Here is a 19,825-nt window from a genome sequence, read left to right as displayed (position 1 = left end):
ATCAACTATTTACGTAAACACGCAACAACAACCATAAAGAAAAAGAGATATTTTCAATTATTCTACTGATTGAAGTTATTAAATACCGTCTTCACTCTTCAACATAATATAATAGAGAATCCATTTGCGATAACATATTCAATAATATGCTATTAGTTCTGTCAATTCCATAAACAAAAGTATGCCACAATAAAATAATAAAATACAACACCAATCATATGCAACATTATAAATAGAATGCTACCAAAAAAAATTCTAAACTGAAATAGATTATATGAGGTCATCATAAGAATTGAAGCACCGTTGATGTAATGGACGGTGAAACATACAGAACATGGTTTAATAGCTTGATTGTGTTTCGCGAGAGAAGATTGTTGTACGAAAGTGATGAAAAAATATAACTGATAACCTTATTAATGGGAAATATTTAGTGATTTTATATTTTTATTGTTTGATATCCCTAAAGTACCCTTTTTAGCTAATATATCATTCTTAAAACTTCTGGTTTATTACTAAAATGCCATCTTTAATATTAGTCCTTGATCAAAGCATCTAATGGTTCAGATAAGTTCTGCAAGTTCTGAAAATACAAATGGTTCGGAAATGATCATGGGCCTATATATATATATATATATATATATATATATATATATATATATATATATATATATATAATATATATATATATAGGGTAAGGTTCATGCGAGAACCACCTTTATTGCGAGAACCGCGAGAACCAATGTGAACACAACCTAAAATAGCTAAAAAAAACCCTAAAAAAACCCAACCCTCACCCCCCAAAAATCTAACCCCCCCCCCCCCAAAAAAAAAAAAAAAAAAAAAAAAAAAAACCTAACACCCCCCCCCCCCAAGCTAAATGCTAAAAACTAAACCCTCAAAAAAACCTAAAAAAAACCTAACCCCCCCCCATCCCAAGATAAAATGCTAAAAACTAAACCCTTAAAAAACCTAAAAAAATTTTAATATTTTTTATGTTAAAATCGCTACTTCTAGTAGCGATTTTTATATAAAAAATATTAAAAAAAATTGGTGTGTTTTTTAGCTATATTTAAGTATTTTTGGTTGTGTTCACATTGGTTTTCGCGGTTCTAGCAATAAAGGGTGGTTCCTAACGGATCTTTGTCCTATATATGTGTGTAATTGATCTCTTCAAGAGAGAACTGGAATTTCAGATCAATTTTAAGACGTCGATTGGCACTGTATTTGCAATTTGTACAAGTGTTTTATGCGATAATTGGTAAAAGTCTCTCTCTATCTCTCTCACACACACAACTCCGTTGTCTTCCCGAAAACCATAGTCGTCGGTAATCACTGAACCACCACTGCCTCAGCTTATGTGTACAAACCGAAATCATCCACAAAAACCCTATTCGGCATTAAAAAACCACAACCACTTTTGGTTTCCTCACCTGAAATGTCACAAATCAAAGCGGGGAAATTGACAGAATCAGGGGTTTGGTTTGATTTTTTTTATTTAACCATCTTATTCTCCGTCCAGCCACCATTTCAGCTTACCAATTGTCATGACAAGAACCATTGACTCTATTGGTAATCGTCAACCACCACAACCTAATCTGACCACGACGTCTCTCTTGAAAATGTCCCCCTGAGCGAAGACCATGGACGATGAATGACAAAAGATGAACGATGGACTAGCCACTAACAAATCGATGAAGTTTTTTGGGTAAGAGATGGATAAAGGATGGAAGGTTTGTGTATCTATTATGTGTGAGATAGAAAGTAGAGAAAGAAAGTTAAAAAGAGAAAACGAGGAGTTGAGACAAAGACGTGTGATGTATAATCTTTAATTTTTATTTTGAATTTCTTTGAGCCACCTTGGCCGCCCAAAAATTTGACTTTCTCGGTACGCATAAACCCACCTGTTTTCCAATCCTCTATCTCTTGCTATCTATCTTTCTCTCTCTACACCTCCCCCTCTCTCTCTAATGTATGTGTGGGTGAATGAGTACCCGGTGATGGTTTTGTAAAACCATAAATGGTTTGGTCAGTTCGCATAGTGATAAACATATGTTAATTTATACCTATCTAATCTAAGCTTTATAATAAATGAGATCATCCCCGATAAGGGGTATTTTTTCTCATTTTTGAGGGTGCCTAGTTGGCATATGCCCAACTAATCATCTTCTTTCTCTCACTTGCCCCTCTCACAAACACATTTCTTCTTTCTCTCCTCTCTCCTCTCTACACTCACATAACTCACACCTATCCATTTTTTCTTATTTTTCCTCACAAACATCTTCATACTCTCTCTCCTCCACATCACTTTCTCTCTCCGTAAAAACACCAACATATTCCCTTATTGTGGATGCTCTAAAAGTGTTTGAAGAAACGTGTTATTTTTATGTGTACTCTCACCCGTATTTTCCTGTCTCCCTCTCCTTTTACATATTCATTATAAATATTTCTTTAATTCTTTTTATATGTTTTTATTTGTTATCACCATCTCTCTCCCATTAAATAATTAAATAATGATAACTTCTACAATTTTTTATAAAATGTATTTTATTTATAAAAAATGAAGTTTGTTCACGAAACATTTTTATAAGGATAAATTACACTTTTCGTCCTTTATATTTGTATCGGATTGCAATAGATGCCCTTTAACTTTAATAATTACAGTCACAATCCTTTATTTAAAAAATTCGTTACACCTTTCGTCCTTTAGCATTAACCATGTTAAAATTTTATGTTAAATCAGATCATGTGCACCTCATGTGAGGGCATTTATGTCATTTTACCTCTAGCTCTCTCCAACCAACCATCAAATCCATCCAACACCCCTCTCACTCCCCCACCAAAATTCGAAGCCATGGAAATTAAAACAACAAACTAAATCAAGACCCAACCACAACAATTTACAATTAAAAATTAGATCACAATTTTATGTGACAGAATATACATGCGTACAACCAAAATAGCCAAATCACCAAAGCAAAAACAGAGTTGAAGATTTGAAGTTTATTATCTAAATCATCAAAAGTAATATCGAGATTTTCAGTGCAGATAAGCACAAAAAAAAAAAAAAAAAAAAAAAAAAAAAAAAACATTAACATAATCGATTAATAAATAGACAAATTTTTAGCTATATTAACAATGAATACAGTGACAACATAGAGAAAATAAATTGAGTACGGTAAGGGATTCAGTGGGTGAAATTATGGTGCTTACATGAAAGTCTCCGGTTAGGATGGAGGCGGAGGTACAGAGGAAATAACATGAGTTGCAGCGGTGGCAGAATGCTTCATCGCCATTGACATCGCTGTCGCCGGAGTTTATTGGAAGATGATCGAAATGAATGTTTTCGAAAGGTATACAAGTGGTGGTGGCAGAATGCTTCATCGCCATGGAGGTGGTTGTAGATCCGGTGGAGGTAGACAAGTGGTGGTGGCGGTAGATCCAGCGTGGTGGTCACCGACGGTGGTTGTAGATCCGGCGGATTAGGTGGTGGTGGGTGTTGGTTGGAGAGAGGGATAAGAGGGGAGAGAAAGAACTGAGATTAGATTAGAAGATTGGTGGTGGCGGTGATTACAGTGAAAGAAGAAAGGGAAAGGGAAAGGGAAAAAGAGAAAGGGAAATAATGACTAAATTACCCTTAAGTCATTAGAGTTAACTAGAATTTTTAACTTGGTTAGTGACAAAAGACCAAAGATGTAACAAGTTTTTCAAATAAAGGATTATGACTGTAATTATTGAAGTTAAAGGTTATCCATTGCAATCCGATACAAATATAAAGGACGAAAAGTGTAATTTATCCTTTTTATAAACTAAACATTTCGTTTATTATTAAACCCGTATAATATGTATTTTATCGCTTTAATAAGAAGCAATTACAAATTTGTGAATCATATCGATTTTTATTCTACAACCTGTGTAACATGGGTTTATAACCTAATTTAAAGTATACCTAAGAGATTAAATTCTTTATATTTTATACTCACGCATATATTTCAAGAGTTAACTACATTTATAGTCTCTGTGGTATGCATGGATTGTATACATGCCCCCAATTAACACAGATGGTCCTAGTAATATACAATATTGCACTCAAGTGATCCTTACCCCTAATGGCTGCTAAATTTTTTTGTTAAGTGGATGTAAAATATCTATTTTGCCTCGGTTAAAAAGCAAAGTAATAAAGTACCTGTTAGTGTGCGTGTGTGTGTTTGTTTCGCTTCCACATGAGCTTACTTTGGTATGATACTTAACAACTAGTATCAGAACTTCTGTTTCAGTTAATCACACGAATTTCACAAGGTTATCGCAGAAGAGTGAGAGGGAAAAACAAGAGAGGTTTGTTATTGTGTCGTCGTCGACTTGAGTACGACTCGTACCAGTTTCTCGGTACGGCCCGTAGGGTTTAGGGTTTATGGTTGTTCTAGTGTTGTTGGTTCGCAGTTTCAAGGGTGTTTTGCCATTAGGGTTTCGGTTCTTGAAGCCTGGTTTATCACTAGTATTACTCTTGGGAATTAGGATTTTTTGTTTATTGAAGGTTGCTCGGGTTTTGGGTGCTTTGTTTCTGTTTTTTTTTCTCGTTTGCAATGGCTTAAGACAAGAAGTTTCGGATCGAGAAGTTCAACGGTACTGATTTTGCATGGTGGAAAATGCAAATAGAGGTGTGCCTTGGTGAATGCGATTTGGATATGGTATTGGAAGAAACAAAAGGAAGGAATAGACTACTTTGATACATGCACTCCTGTAGCAAGAATATCCACAATTAGATTGTTGGTTGCCTTAGTTGCAATACACAATCTTGTGATTCACCAAATGGATGTGAAAACTGCCATCTTGAATGGTGATTTGGATGAGAAGATATATATGAAACAACCAGAGGGTTTCGTTATGCCTAGTAATGAGCATAAGGTGTGCAAGCTTGTTAAGTTAGTGTATGGCTTAAAGCACGTACCTAAACAATGGCATCAAAAGTTTAATGATGTGGTGTTTCTAATGGTTTTCTATTAAAGCAAGCAGACAGGTGTATATAGCAAATTTGATGCTTCTAGAAAAAGGAGTCATAATTTGCATATATGTAGATGACATGTTGATCTTCGGTACTGACCAAGCTCAAGTTGAAACAACAAAGAAATTTTTGTCATCTTGCTTCGACATGAAAGACATGGGGAGGCGGAAGTGATCCTTGGTATATGGATTAAACGGGGAAGTAATGGTATATCGATCTCTCAAACCCACTATATTGAGAAGATGCTAAAAACGTTTAGTTTTCATGATAGTTCTCTGGTTAGCACTTCGATGGATCCTGCGTTTAAACTCTCACCTAATAAAGGTGTTGTTGTAAGTCAACTAGAATATTTAAGGGCTATTGGATCTTTGATCTATGCTATGATAAGCACTATACCGCATATAGCTTATGTTGTTGGAAAGCTTAGTAGGTATACTAGAAATCCAAGTGCAATGCATTAGCAAGCTATGGATCGAGTATTCAGGTACTTGAAAGGAACCAAGAAATATGGATTGTGTTACAGTGTATTTCCTTTAGTTTTAGAAGGCTATTCGGATACAAGTTGGATTAAAACAAGAAAGATCATTCTTCCACAAGTAGATGGACTTTTGTGCTTGGAGGAGCCATATCTTGGGCATCTAAGAAACAAACTTGCATAACTGACTCAACAATGGAATATGAGTTTGTAGCATTAGCAGCAGCTAGCAAAGAAGCTGAGTGGCTAAGAAACTTGATTTATGAGATTCCATTATTGCCTAAAGCTATATCACCAATATCTATTAGATGTGATAGTGCTACTACCTTGGCTAAGGCCTATAGCCAAGTGTATAATTGGAAGTCTAGACACTTAGGTGTTAAACACAACTTGATTTGTGAGCTCATCATGTATGGGGTGATATCGGGAGTTTGTGAGAACTTAACAAAATTTAGCCGACCATTTAACCAAAGAGTTATGTGGAGATCTTGTGCACAAGGCGGCTGTAGCGATGGGATTAAAGTCCATATGAAATTTCTCATGTTAAAATACCCAATTCCTACCTAATATGACGTAGGTGCTTAATTTAATGTGGAAAGCTTAACATCTAGAACATGGAACACATTATTAGCATCATCCTAAGGTATTTGTTCAGACCTGCAAGTTAAAGGAGGTTGAAGGTTTTCTTCTTAATAATTCTTTGAGAAATTGCATATGCGGGTGCAAGAATAAAGAGCTGCCTATATGAGCATGAATTTTTTCTGCTTTAAGAAGCTAGGACTTGGCTTTGATATGTTCATGAAGGATAGGACACAAGTAAGTAGAAATAGTGTCAAGAAAGAACAAAAAAGTATGTAAACTTGTGTGTATATTATCTTCATGTATTCACTATGAATAGAAAGTGTTCAATCCTTAGCGACACCCCTATATTCGAATATTTGGAATGTGTAATATACTAATGTGAAATTCAATCGTCACGATATTTCATTTATGCATAAGTTTGATTGTTGCGAATTTTTTAAGTTAATCAAGGATTACGCTAAAATTGGGGAGGATTGTTAGATATTTTAGTGTAATCGGGATTAACATGGTGACCAAAGAGAATTATAATATACATCGAACAAGTCAGGAGGTACGGAAGTGCACGCTTGTTTCAAGTGGTTATAATTCCGAATGTTCGGGCACAGTTCCAAATGGGGGCTCTAGGGGGCAATGCTCCCTTGGCGGGGCTCCGAGGGCAGCAGCCCTGGGAGTAGGGTCCAAGGGGCGGCAGCCCCTGCCTGGATCGAGCTAAATAAAAAACAAGCCATTTTGTAGGCTTTTATTTAAAAATAAAAAGTTAAATGTTTGATGGCAGTTACTCATCCCTAACCATAAAATTCTCAAACAGTTTTCTTCACAGGTTCTTTTGGTTCATTCACGAATTCGCAATACACACATGTTGTTGTTCAATTTCTCAATCAAAGTTGTATCCGATTGAATTATTTGGAAGAACCACCAAAATAATTTGATCTGAGAGAGACTACACGCCTCTCTGTTTATCCGAGTTTACAAAATTCCCCAACACATAAGCCTCTAAAAGTTGACCAAAAGAAATAGTTGGTAGTCATCTGCCACTAAGGTCGCAACATAAAGTTGAATGGCTTTTAGGGAATCTTGTAATGGACCCCACTTAAATATTCGATATACAACAAATGGAGCATCTGAATCATGGCCATGCATTCCCATGACAAGTACCATGGTATTCCAAGCAAAATTGTCATTAGGCGGTAGTAAGTTGAATACTTTGTGAGTGTATGCATTGGCACCACATTTGACATGCATATATAACAAAACAGTAGCAATAATTAGTTTGATGCGTGCTGCACATTGGGGTGCACCTTTAAGCGTCATCTTCACCACAATAATTCCAAGGCTGCTACAATTCTTCAGTAATTCTCCCAAAATCTTCAAACTAGCATCCGCGAAATTTTATATATCAATTTAGCAGCCTCCAAAACCATCAGTCCTTGACTGAAAAAGTCAACTGGACAGACGGAGTGCACTTATTTTGGTTTAATGTTATGTACATCCAACTCATCCTTCATGATTATCAATGTTAGAAAATCAGGGTTTGCCTTGTCGAGGCAAGCAATAGATTCCCATGTAACAAAAAGAACCGATTTGGGGCATTGAGTCGGTGTCATGGAATCATGTAAACTAGAGCTTGAAGACTTGTGGGACACCACTTATGTAGCATGACACTGTGATGAAGAGACCAAAGTTATTCTAAACTGAGTTGGGGTTTCCTTATTCATAGAGAAACTATTAGACATCATATATGTAAGTGCGGTACCCCCTTTCGACGAAGGCATTTATCTCTGACTTGAAACAAAAGAACCCCATAACCAACTTTAGCTTTAACAATGCCCTTAGCATCCCGTACAAACATGTGTGGCCTAAGATATATATATATATATATATATATATATATATATATATATATATATATATATATATATATATATACTGCATTAAGGTGTGTAGCCCAAAGCATCCACAGAGGTTGGTTAAAATCAGGCACAATCTAAGTAATAACCATAGGTGTAGGACCCAAAATCAAATGAGCAAACTCAAGTACAACTTCTTGGAGAGAGCCCTCAATGAATTCCTTCCTTAGGATCTATGCAACATACTTTTGGAATAATCCATAGTTAATACAACTGAACTGCAACAACCAGATATCAGTCACCTTATGATCTTGTGGTGTGGTGACATACGGAAGGGGGTTTAGTAAGTCTTGGATTATAATATTTTTAAAATAAAGACTGGACCCCAAAGCATCAAGAACTAAAGTTAGTAGGTGTGTCTGGAACTGAAACACATCATTAGGAGTACTAAAATGAATAGAGATCGAATCATTATATCCAAAACAAACAGCTTATGAGCAGGGAATGCAAAATTTATCATGATTGGAACAATAAAAGTAGGCATAGGGTCCAAAAAACGACATACAAGACGCAAGCAAAGTTGTGGAAATCGGGTCAAACATGCTAGTAAGGTAATTATAATAAGGCATGTTAACAAAAGGCGGACCAGGATCAAAAACAAAGTCAATCCATCGCAATATAGTGTCAAAATTCGCATCAGCAGCACTGAAAACAATATGATGAAAAGAGTCATTCGCACACATAAGCGAATCATGGCAGCCTATACTAGAAGCATCAGACTTGTTAAGGGAAATAGTCAAGATATTGGATTGAAACGGCACCACGACAACCAGAATTGAATCAGTAACAATGCAAATATGTTGGATTAATCCCTTCCCAAGCCCTAATGTAGCTATACCAACACCTGAAGTAGCAATGAAAGTAGGGGCGCAAACATTAAACAAAAACGAAGCATTACTAGAGTAATTTGAATCAAAATTCGAAGAGGCAAAAAGTATGAAAATGCCGTGAGTTTTCGATAGGTCAACAAAACCAAAGTGATGAATAATTTGTTGGCTACTAAAATGTGTAACAACAACAAGAGAACCACAATCGATATTAACCTAACCTGGATGTGAATTTCCAGTGGAAGGACTCAAATATAACGATGTAACGAACCCCTTGTTTTATGTGCCACCCTTATTATCTCCCCAAATACCACATGGATCATCTTTTGTTTTTATAAAACCAACAGCATGAACAGGAGGTGCAACATTATGCTCCATAGGAGCAAAAACACGAGGTACGGGTTCCATGAGTGAATTATTACAATAGAATAAGACGTGTTAATAAAATTCGGGCCAGGACCAAACCTGAAGGTCCTACCTAACCAATCGACCCCAAAAGTCAACCTAGAGCCAAAAAATAAATTAGCAAAACTATCAATGGTGCTAGGCTTTGCACACGCAGCTGCAATAGTGGGTGGGGTAGGAGATACTTAATAGGATTGATGTATATGCGACGTGTAGACTCGCTATGAACATGGCATCCAGAGTGTTAGCGGAATCCGTTATCATCGTCGCAACGGAAATTATACTCATATCTCTCAAATAATCACTCGAATCAGATTGCATATTCATAAGAAACAGTGGACAATTGATAATAGTAGGAATTGTCTTGGTGCCCGGCAAAGATTGCCGGCAACCAGCATATATACATAATAGAAAACGGTTATTAACGGTTATGTTCGGCAGGAAATAATTGTCGTTGACAGTCAACCGGTGCCTCTCAACCATCACCACCGTTTCAAAGTTAATACATACAATAAATAATACAAACCATCCTAATTATATATTTCACATAATAATAATAATAATAATAATAATAATAATAATAATAATAAATATAAAGTTTAGTTTATAATCTAATACCACCCCTTAAACTAAACTTGATCATGCTTCTTCTTGGGCAGTGTTTTGTTGGCTTGGTTGAGTGCTTTCACGACTTCTGTAAAGTCATATCTTCTTTTCTTACTAAGCCGCTTCGCTGCATTCTAGTCACCTCCCATATATAGTGTATAATCTGATGCTTGTCATTTCGCTTATACGCCCTTTGAAGCTGCAAACTAATCCTTCTCGGCAGAAGATCACCGACTTCGGGAAATTTGGTATTGACAACCGCAACGAGTGCTGCAAACACGTCTGTGAAACCAGGAGAGGCCATTTACGACTTCATACAGGACCGACAAAAGAGACCTCTTCCCCTAATCAAATTTTCAGCAAACAACTCGGGGATGATATTCTTGATGTTTGCTGCATTGACCTTGTTAACCAACCCGTTTATACTCTTCCTTAACGCATCCCATGTCATCCTTTGATATTCCATGCTGCTTTTATCTTGGACTCCACTCATCATACGAGCTAACTTAAACGGTGGAATATACACCCCGCCGGTTTTACCTAAATTGGTCATGTTTTCTTGCATTTCGGCCAGCTTTTGGAATCGTGGGCCTTCGTCCACATTCTCAGTTTCCCCGTTTTTATCGTTCTTTTTATTAGCCACATCATCACCTCTTCTCCTATCCCTCTTGCTATCTCTTCTGTTCTTATACTTATCATCCTCATCATCACTCCTGTTCTTATACCGGTCGCGTCTCCTCCGGTCTTTACGAACATCTTCGTCATCGCTCCTTCTATCCTTACCCTTTCGTCCCCTCTTCCTAATTTTACGATCCTCATCATCACTCTCCTCCTCATCTCTTCTCCTCTTGTATTTATCATAGACCCCACTATCTCTTAATTTGATATAACCATTGTGAATTGTATGACCTGGTAGTCAATAGCAATAATGTGCTTGTTGTTCCCTTGTTTTCCGTTCCATTGTAGGTCTTCTAAATTTCCAGAAATTAAGGTAATTCTGGTTACTAAATCTCCTTTCCATTGCTAATAGTCCATCTGTCGCTAAAAGTTCTTCTGCTATCGCTAAGGCCTTCCCTTCTTTGTCGCTAAAGTTCGTCACTAAATCTTTCTTTCTTCTCTTTATCATTATTTTGGATTTGTTTGCAGAAGTAACTCTTGTATAAACTACTTTAAAAAACAGAGCATCATGTCTTTTGCCGTCACATCCTTTATCATTCTAGTTCTTCGTGTCCGATTGCTTCCTTGATCTTCACAATCATCTTTACAATCATCGTTGTAATCCCTTTCTTTTCTCTTGTGATGCTTTCAGTTAATTACCGATTTCTCTCTTGATTCCGTATCCTTGTGGTCTTCTCTATTATAATAACCGTCCCTGTCTTCCAGCATCTTACCGTTCAGTTTTTGAACATCTTTACAGGATATCTCTTCATTTTTGGGATCGCCTTCTTCTTTGTCCTGTTTCTCGAATTCAATTTCTTGTATCATTGAATTCTCTTCTTTCAGTGTTATGACTTCGCCTTTATCTCCGATATCTTCGAGATGTCCCGATTCGTATTCCAGTAATGCAATTTCGTATTGCAATTCCATTATTGCAATCTCTTGTTTTAAGATTGCAATCGCGCGTAATCGCGGACTTATGTGATCTGAATCGCTATTTGTTTCTCGCTTCTTCCCGTGTTTGTTTTCCATCTTCTTCATCTGTATCTTCCCATGATCATGTAATTCTGATCCTAATTCTTCGTTTTCTAACCATGCGCTCTGATATCACATGTTAGCGGAAGCCGTTATCATCGTCGCAACGGAAATTATACTCATATCTCTCACATAATCACTCGAATCATATTGCATATTCATAAGAAACAGTGGACAATTGATAATAGTAGGAATTGTCTTGGTGCCCGGCAAAGATTGCCGGCAACCAACATATATACATAATAGAAAACGGTTATTAACGGTTATGTTCGGCAGGAAATAACTGTCGTTGACAGTCAACCGGTGCCTCTCAACCATCACCACCGTTTCAAAGTTAATACATACAATAAATAATACAAACCATCCTAATTACATATGTCACATAATAATAATAATAATAATAATAATAATAATAATAATAATAATAATAATAATAATAAATATAAAGTTTAGTTTATAATCTAGTACAGAGTGGGCAGTTGATGCTCCATTTTCGATATGCAATATATACTCAGAACAGGGGCATCCAAGCTTGGTTCAGAAACGATCCATAGAGCCGAATTCGCTCCAGTGATGGTGGATGGATGGATTGTCATGCGGAACAGACTCGACAACATCTGATTGAATAGGAACTCCCATAGAATCAGTGCAATTGTGCCAGAAGGAAGAGGAACAGCAAGCGCGAACCCTATAGCAGCAATTGAACCTACTTGTGTATCCAAGTGTCCTGACATTCTCTTCAGAGTACATTGCATCACAACATTAATCTCGAGTAGAGTTCTGATGTTATCCATGATTTCATAGATTAGCTTTTTGTCTGATTACAAACAACTCAATGAAAGCACCAATGAAGTGAACAGATATTCACTTAACTAAGAATTAATCAATTGACAAGTTATAAGCTAGATCTCGAATTGATTAATTGATAGAATAAGAACGCAACACAAGAAGAAGATGGGATTACAGAAGAACAATAGAAGATAGGAAGAAGAATACTGAATTAGCTTAAACAATCTTTTCATGCCCTATTGTTACGCCCTGCAAAAATTCAACTCAAAATTTCAGCATTCCGGAAGTTTCCGAAACACTAAGGAAGTGTCTAGGGCTGCCCGGAAGTGTCCGGAACAGTCTAGACAATACTGGAACGTGTTGGAACCCTTAGAAGGTCCTAGATCATCCTTCAAAGTGCTCGGAATAGTGTAGAAATGGCTGCATAATTCTGCCCAAAAGTTGCAGCCAAGAACTCTCTAGAAGACTCATGAAAACACTTGAAAATACTGGATATTTTGGCAAGAATGCTCTAGAATTCAGCTCATAAATATCTTGGATATCATGTAAGGAATTCTCTAGATTGAGAATTCTCTAGAACTAATAGTAAACTAGTATAAATAGGTGTTAGGGTCTCATTTTGAGATCACCCCCTCATAACTCATTCATAACCAACTTCTTGTAAACTCCATAGTTGTAACTTTGTTCAAGTAATCAAAACACCATCTTTCTTGTAGTATTACACTACAAAATCGTTCATGTGTTCACACAAAAAAAGGACTTCTGTTGTGAAACATAACCAAAACCAACCACAAGGCTGAACTTAGAAGCATTCTAAGTGCCGCACGAGAGTTCGAGAATCACTCCGTGACAAGTGGTATCAGAGCCGCGTCGGTTCATTGGGATGGCGAACAAGAAAAGCAAGAAGGGAGCAACAAACAAAAAAATCGTCTCTAGTAAAGAAGAGACACACAATCACAACCAAAATCAACAAGAAGTTGAAAGCAGGTCTATGGATTTGACCGGATCCTTAGACAAAATGAAGACTAATGTCGAAGCATCGGTCACACAACTTGGAACTCTTGCCAATCGTTCCTTGGAAAAGCTAGACGCTTTGGGAACATTGCAAGATGAGTTAAAAGGACTAAAAAATCTTAAAACCGCTATCGATGTCATACGCCTCGGGATGCAAGCCATGATCCAAGAGGAGATCGCAACGCTGCGGAGAGAGGAAGACGACAGGATCCACAACCTTCACAAAAACTTTACTAAGTTGGAAGCAAAAATGAACGACGCTAACAAAGCACAACCAAAAGCATGCCTGAGGTCCATGCAAGTAAGTCATCTCAACACTTTAAATACGCAAGAAACTCCCAAAACACGAGAAAAACATAACATCAAAAAGCTCCCGAACAAGGGAAAGAAAAGACCAACAACCGCAAAACCAGAAAAGAAGTCGGAAGAAGGACTTCAACTCATCAACATGGTGGTAAAAGGGAGACCCGTTAAAGCACTAGTTGACGCAGGAGCAAGGCATAACTTTGTCTCAATGGATGAAGCAATAAGACTCGGTGTTCGAGTCACAAAACTAGATGAAATGATAAAGACCACGAATGGACCCGTCAAACCAATACTTGGGATGGCATACGACATCAAAGTCACAATCGGCAAATCGAATGGTATGATCGACCTTTCAGTGGTGCCAATGAAAGAACATGACTTTGTGCTTGGCCAGGATTTCTTCGAAAAGGAACAGGCCTTCCTTATTCTGTTTGCCAACAAGTTTTGCATCACAAACGGAAACCAAGTTCACACAATGAAACTGGCCGTCAAGGTATGTCAATAAAATCAATACAAATGGAGGTTGGTTCAAAAACAAGATCAACCACGCATTCATCACAACGAGGCATAACCCGAAATCGCAACGAGGATGTTGCGAATTTAGGTGCGAGAGGATGTCACGCCCTGCAAAAATTTAACTCAAAATTTCAGCATTCCAAAAGTTTCCGGAACACTAAGGAAGCGTCTAGGGCTGCCCGGAAGTCTCCGGAACAATCTAGACAATGCTGGAACGTGTTGGCACCCTTAGAAGGTCCTAGATCAGCCTTCAAAGTGCTCGGAACAGTCTAGAAAGGGCTGCATAATTCTGCCCAAGAGTTGCAGCCAAGAACTCTCTAGAAGACTCATGAAAACACTTTGAACATGCTGGATATTTTGGCAAGAATGTTCTAGAATTCAACTTATAAATATCTTGGATATTATCTAGATTGAGAATTCTCTAGAACTAGTAGTAAACTAGTATAAATAGGTGTTAGGATCTCATTTTGAGATCACCCCCTCATAACTCATTCATAACCAACTTCTTGTAAACTCCATACTTGTAACTTTGTTCAAGTAATCAAAACACCATCTTTATCTTTCTTGTAGTATTACACTACAAAATCGTTCTTGTGTTCGCACAAAAAAAGACTTCTGCTGTGAAACATAACCAAATCCAACGATAAGGCTGAACTTAGATGCATTCTAAATGCCGCACGAGAGTTCGAGAATCACTCCGTGACACCTATTCTCCCAATCTCTCCTGCATTATATTTTGTGATGGCTTTTCACTTGATGGGCTCCTTCAATGGGCTGCTAAGATGGGCTCGTGGTAGATTAATATAGTTCATAACAAAGGGGTTCCACACTACTCCCGTCGATGCAATAAACCCCACAAAAACTAAAAAAAAAAAAAACCCTACACACCATGCATATCAATAGTCTAGATTAGAATTAGTACATAGACTCATGCACCTATACTCAAGCGTCCTCAAATTTCACGTCAGATGTGGTTAAGATTCACACTCCTTTCTCATCGTCGTTTCAACATAATACTTTTTGCAATGGCTACAAGTTATGATTTACAAGATCCAAAAATGGCTATTACTATACACCCAATCACATCTCCCATTTAAATAATATCCTCCTTGCACCTAATATTGTTAAAAACTTTCTTTCTATTTGCATATTTACTCGTGACAACCTTGTTTCCATAGGATTTGTCTCGTTTGGTTTTTCATCAGAGGATCTTAAGATTGGATACATTTTTTCCCACTGTAATAGTTTAAGTGACTTGTACTCAGCTCGCTCACATCTCACTAATATAGCTGCCCAATTTGTCTTTTTTTACTTAATCACATCAGTAATGGCACAGACTATAGTTTGCACCTTACCTCTTCCCAAGTCACTCTCTCACGTCCTACTCAGATGGCGATTGGGTTGGTGAGGTTCCTGGATTCTACAATCGACCTCCATATATATTATGTTTACTTAGGTCAAAACTTAATTTCTTGGTCATCAAAACGACAACCAACAATCTCACATTTCAGTGAGGCTAGTTTCTTGTAAACACAATTGCTAAAACATTGCTGGTATGCAACCTTCTACTTGAACTTTACGTTCCAGTCTAGAGGAGCCATCATTGTTTACTATGATAACATTTTTTTTGTCTATGACATCTTCGTTGTCTACTTGTCTGAGAATCCGGTGCAACATCAACGGGCCAAGCATGTTGAGATTAGCATCTACTTCATCTAGCTTGGTCATATACGAGTCCTTCATGTGCCTTTTAATTTTCAGTTTGCTAATATTCTTACAAAACGACTCCATGCCACGTGTTTCAAACACTACTAGAAAATGAGGCTAATGCAACTTTTTAAATGCAACTTTTTTTAAGTGTGTTGCATTTGACTCTAATGCAACTTCGTTCAACATAAAGGTTGCATTAAAAGATCTAATGCAACCTTTTTCATAAAAAGTTGCAAAATTTATAGATATTGCAACCTTTTTATTTAAAAGTTACAAATTTTTCTAAAAAATGCAACTTTTTTCTTGAAAGGTTGCAATTTTATGGATATATACAAGTTTTGTTTGAAATGTTTCATAGTTAAAACTTAGATGCAATTGTTATGTTAAAAGGTTGCGTAATTCAATAAATATGACAAAAATAATATAGTTAGTTTTGATTTGTAAATAATAAAAAACTTTCATTGTTGTTTTGGTGATATTAAATATTAAAATAATACTTTTTGCTATGAAATATATGACAATGATAAATTGTTGACGGATCTGACGAAATATATAATACATTTTAATCTTTTTAGAAAAAAAAGTAGTTTTTAAATTGACATGCTAAAATTGATAAAAAATTGTTTGAACAACTTTTGATAAACCCACAAAAAAACCCCACCAAAAAACTTGTTATCATAATCTATTTTCTTTTCAAACTGTATAAGTTTATCATGTGGTTTTATCAATTTCAAAATAGATTATATCTTTTTGTATAAGTTTATCATGTGGTTTTATTTTCCCTCCCCACATATCAAACAAACGCCCCTTTCCCCAAAACTTTTTTGATTTCCCTCTCATTCTTATTGTCGGTTCCTTCCATGCGACGGCGTCGATATGTGTAATGGTCATTTTTACTTGCCTACTCCGGCCAATTTCTTTCTTCAATCGTATCTCATTCGCTTTACATTCTCCCTCCGGCCTATGGGTGAATCAGTTACTTTCTTGACTTTCAAAATTATAAACTTTAGAGGTATGCCTCATTCTCGTTTCTTCTATCTTGAGAAACTTACAGATTTGTCTTATACTGTCTGTTAACCGAGTAGATTGTTGTTTGTATATGTTGAATTTAATAGAGCATTTTTGGTGTGTTTTCAGTTGCATCTTTATCATACCATAGAATTTCATTGGATTGATTTTTAGATATGTGTTGTGAATCTCTATGAGCTCGTTGCTCAAATCAGTTTTCTATGAATTGATTTGGCACAAAGTTATTAAATTTTGCTCATACCATATCAACTGCTAAAAAATTAGCTAGGGTTTTATATGAATTTGTATTACAGAAAGACGGTTTCTATTGCAAGTAAGGTGTTTGTAGAAATGACTGAATGATTTTCTGTCTGTTAATTTTGAGGTAAAAACACCATGCCATTAAAATTTCCCAACTCAAACCTGTAGTACATGTTCAGGTGTATCTTGATTTACCATCAGGGATGATGTCTACAAACATTTGGAATGATAGCTGGTTCTTTTTTATTTATTTATAGATTACAAACATTTAGACTTGTGGCCTTAGTTGTTTGTATTTATTTCTTGAGTTAAACTGTTGATATTAATTGTTTTCCCAGGATTTATTTTATGATGAGATTATAAAAAGACCAAATTAAAATCAGTTTTATGTCAATTTGGGATCATTCTGGATGCATTGAAGAGAAGTTGCATATGATAACTTTGTACTAGCCCTATATGCCATTAAGAACAATCTCATCTCTGGTATGTAGTTTAAAGTACAATCAGTCAAGCATAGAAGATTGTGAAATGCATTTTTATCTGTTGTTTGATGACTTAACATTTGATTTCATATCCACTTACTATTAACCAATTAGAATAGGGTTGTTTTATACTTGTTTTTTTTTAATCTCAGATGGCAAGAAGCATGATACTGTGTTGGGACTGCTAATGATAGGCCAAAGGAAAATAAACCAACAATGGTATGATGCTCGTGTTGTAGGAATCGCTAGGCACTAGTCAGTCGGTGGGTACTGACTAGCGATTAGTCGGGATTAATATTTACTCGTTTAAATAGACGCCTCCTCCGTCAATTTTTTTTTTGTTTTATCATCGAAAATTTAGACATTCAGACCGTGATTTCATCATCACTTCAGGTTCATCTCGATTTAAGCAACAATCTTATGTGTGTTAAACGATTCGAAGGTCTTGATTCAGCCATTCAGGTTATCATTCCAACTCTTCTTTTGTAAATATATGCTCTTTGGTAACTTAGTTTTGTTTAATCTTACTAGAATTGATTTGATTCGAGATTATGGTTCTTGAATCAAAACAAACAGAAACCAGCTTGCATATTGAAGATCTATTTTGCACATATTGACATAATGCCCTTATATACATATGTGTGTGTGTATGCTGAAACAAAAGAAATCTCTATAATTTATTTTGCATGTGAGGAATCGAGGGATGCTATGAAAGGCGCCACAAATTGGTGTATCAGTCTGCTAGATAGATGTAAGAATGGTGAATCTTGGTGACAATTAACAGCCATGAAGCTGATGAAGAAAGTGGTTGGAAAAAAACAGATTTTCAAATGTGTTGTTAAATTGTTAGTGGCAATTCTTGAAAGAAACTAGTGAAGGCAAAGCCATTATATATTTAGTTCTCTGCCCGATGCTTGTTATATTGATTATTTTATTGGCATTATGTGATAAAAAATTTCGTGAGTGAAAGTGTGCCTATATCATTTGTAGCCAGGTGCATATGAGAAAGCTATTTCAATTGGTTAATTTAATCGTACCTTCAATGTAAAATTGTGACTGTTCACCAAATCATGTTTGTTAAAAATCATACATTTCTAATAGTTAGTAGCTTGAAGCCAACCGCCCACTTAGGCCATATGCAGTCGTCATGCAAGCTTAAAAACTTACTAAATTGAATTTCTTCTTGTTCATTGTTTGAGTTGGTTTGGTCAGTATATATGTTTTAGATGTATTAGCTTTTTTTGTTTTATATTGCGATTATATATAAGGGCCCATTTTTTTGTTGTGCTAGTGGAAAAAAATATATAAGTTTATGATCCCATTTTTACTAGTCACATAGTGCATTCGATTTTCAGGGACGGCTCGGGTTCCTTGGTATCATTTCAACTCTTCTTTTGTAAATATCTGCTATTTGGTAACTTAATTTTGTTTAATCATGCATAGGATTAATTTTTGTTGAGAGCTCTAGTCACCCACTTATAGAGTTATAGGAAAACATACCTGCTTTTTTTAACATTCACCCATAACATGGTTTCAGATATATAAAATTGTTTTGACAATATTTTCTTAACAATATTGCAGGAACAAACAGAGAACTACAAGCCTATAGAGGATGGGAGCACTACTATGAATACTTTTCTGGTTGTAATAAACCAAGAGAACTATGAATATTGGCGATTTTTTTTTGTACAGGCGTTAAAAATGCATTGATAAAAAAAAGTAGATTGTTTATGCACATCATACATGACATGATTCGGAGGGTCTTGTGATATCATTCAAAGCAAACATATATGTTTAGAGAAACTAGTTGGAAATGCGGAAATGAGCTACTGGGGACAACCTGGAATTTATGAAGCAGGAGGTTATGAAAGAACTATTCATTGAAGATAGAGACGAATAGGGTGTTTTTAATCCTCTTGGTATAGATTGACAATTTGTGGCGACTATATTTTTATTTGAGTTTAGACAAGTATGTTAAACTATACTATTTGACTATTAATGATATATGTGTTACTATTGTTTTGGCGTAATTGTTATTGAATGCATATTAATTAATAGCAACTGAATTTATATTACAAAGTTGCATTTGAGTGTTAAAAAGGTTGCGTTCGATGTGATTAAAATTCATAAAAATGTTGCATTTGCCATAAAAAAGGTTGCATGTTTGTAGCCAAACAATACTAAAGGTTGCATTTAACTATATAAGAAGTTGCAGTTGGGTGTAGAAAAAGTTGCATTTTGTAACT

General features: G+C 36.0%; 1 long non-coding RNA gene across 1 annotated transcript; it reads left to right on the top strand.

Annotated features, from left to right (window-relative positions):
* The first annotated feature begins 16,566 nt into the window (after window positions 1-16,566).
* Window positions 16,567-19,567, top strand: LOC110927610. The gene is made up of 4 exons (XR_002585764.2): window positions 16,567-16,840; window positions 17,732-17,798; window positions 17,973-18,041; window positions 19,161-19,567. It is a non-coding gene; the product is annotated as an uncharacterized LOC110927610 (long non-coding RNA).
* The last annotated feature ends 258 nt before the right edge of the window (window positions 19,568-19,825 follow it).

Source organism: Helianthus annuus, chromosome 3 (genome assembly GCF_002127325.2).
Source record: "Helianthus annuus cultivar XRQ/B chromosome 3, HanXRQr2.0-SUNRISE, whole genome shotgun sequence".
Lineage (NCBI taxonomy): Eukaryota > Viridiplantae > Streptophyta > Magnoliopsida > Asterales > Asteraceae > Helianthus > Helianthus annuus.
This window is presented reverse-complemented; position numbering and strand designations above follow the sequence as displayed.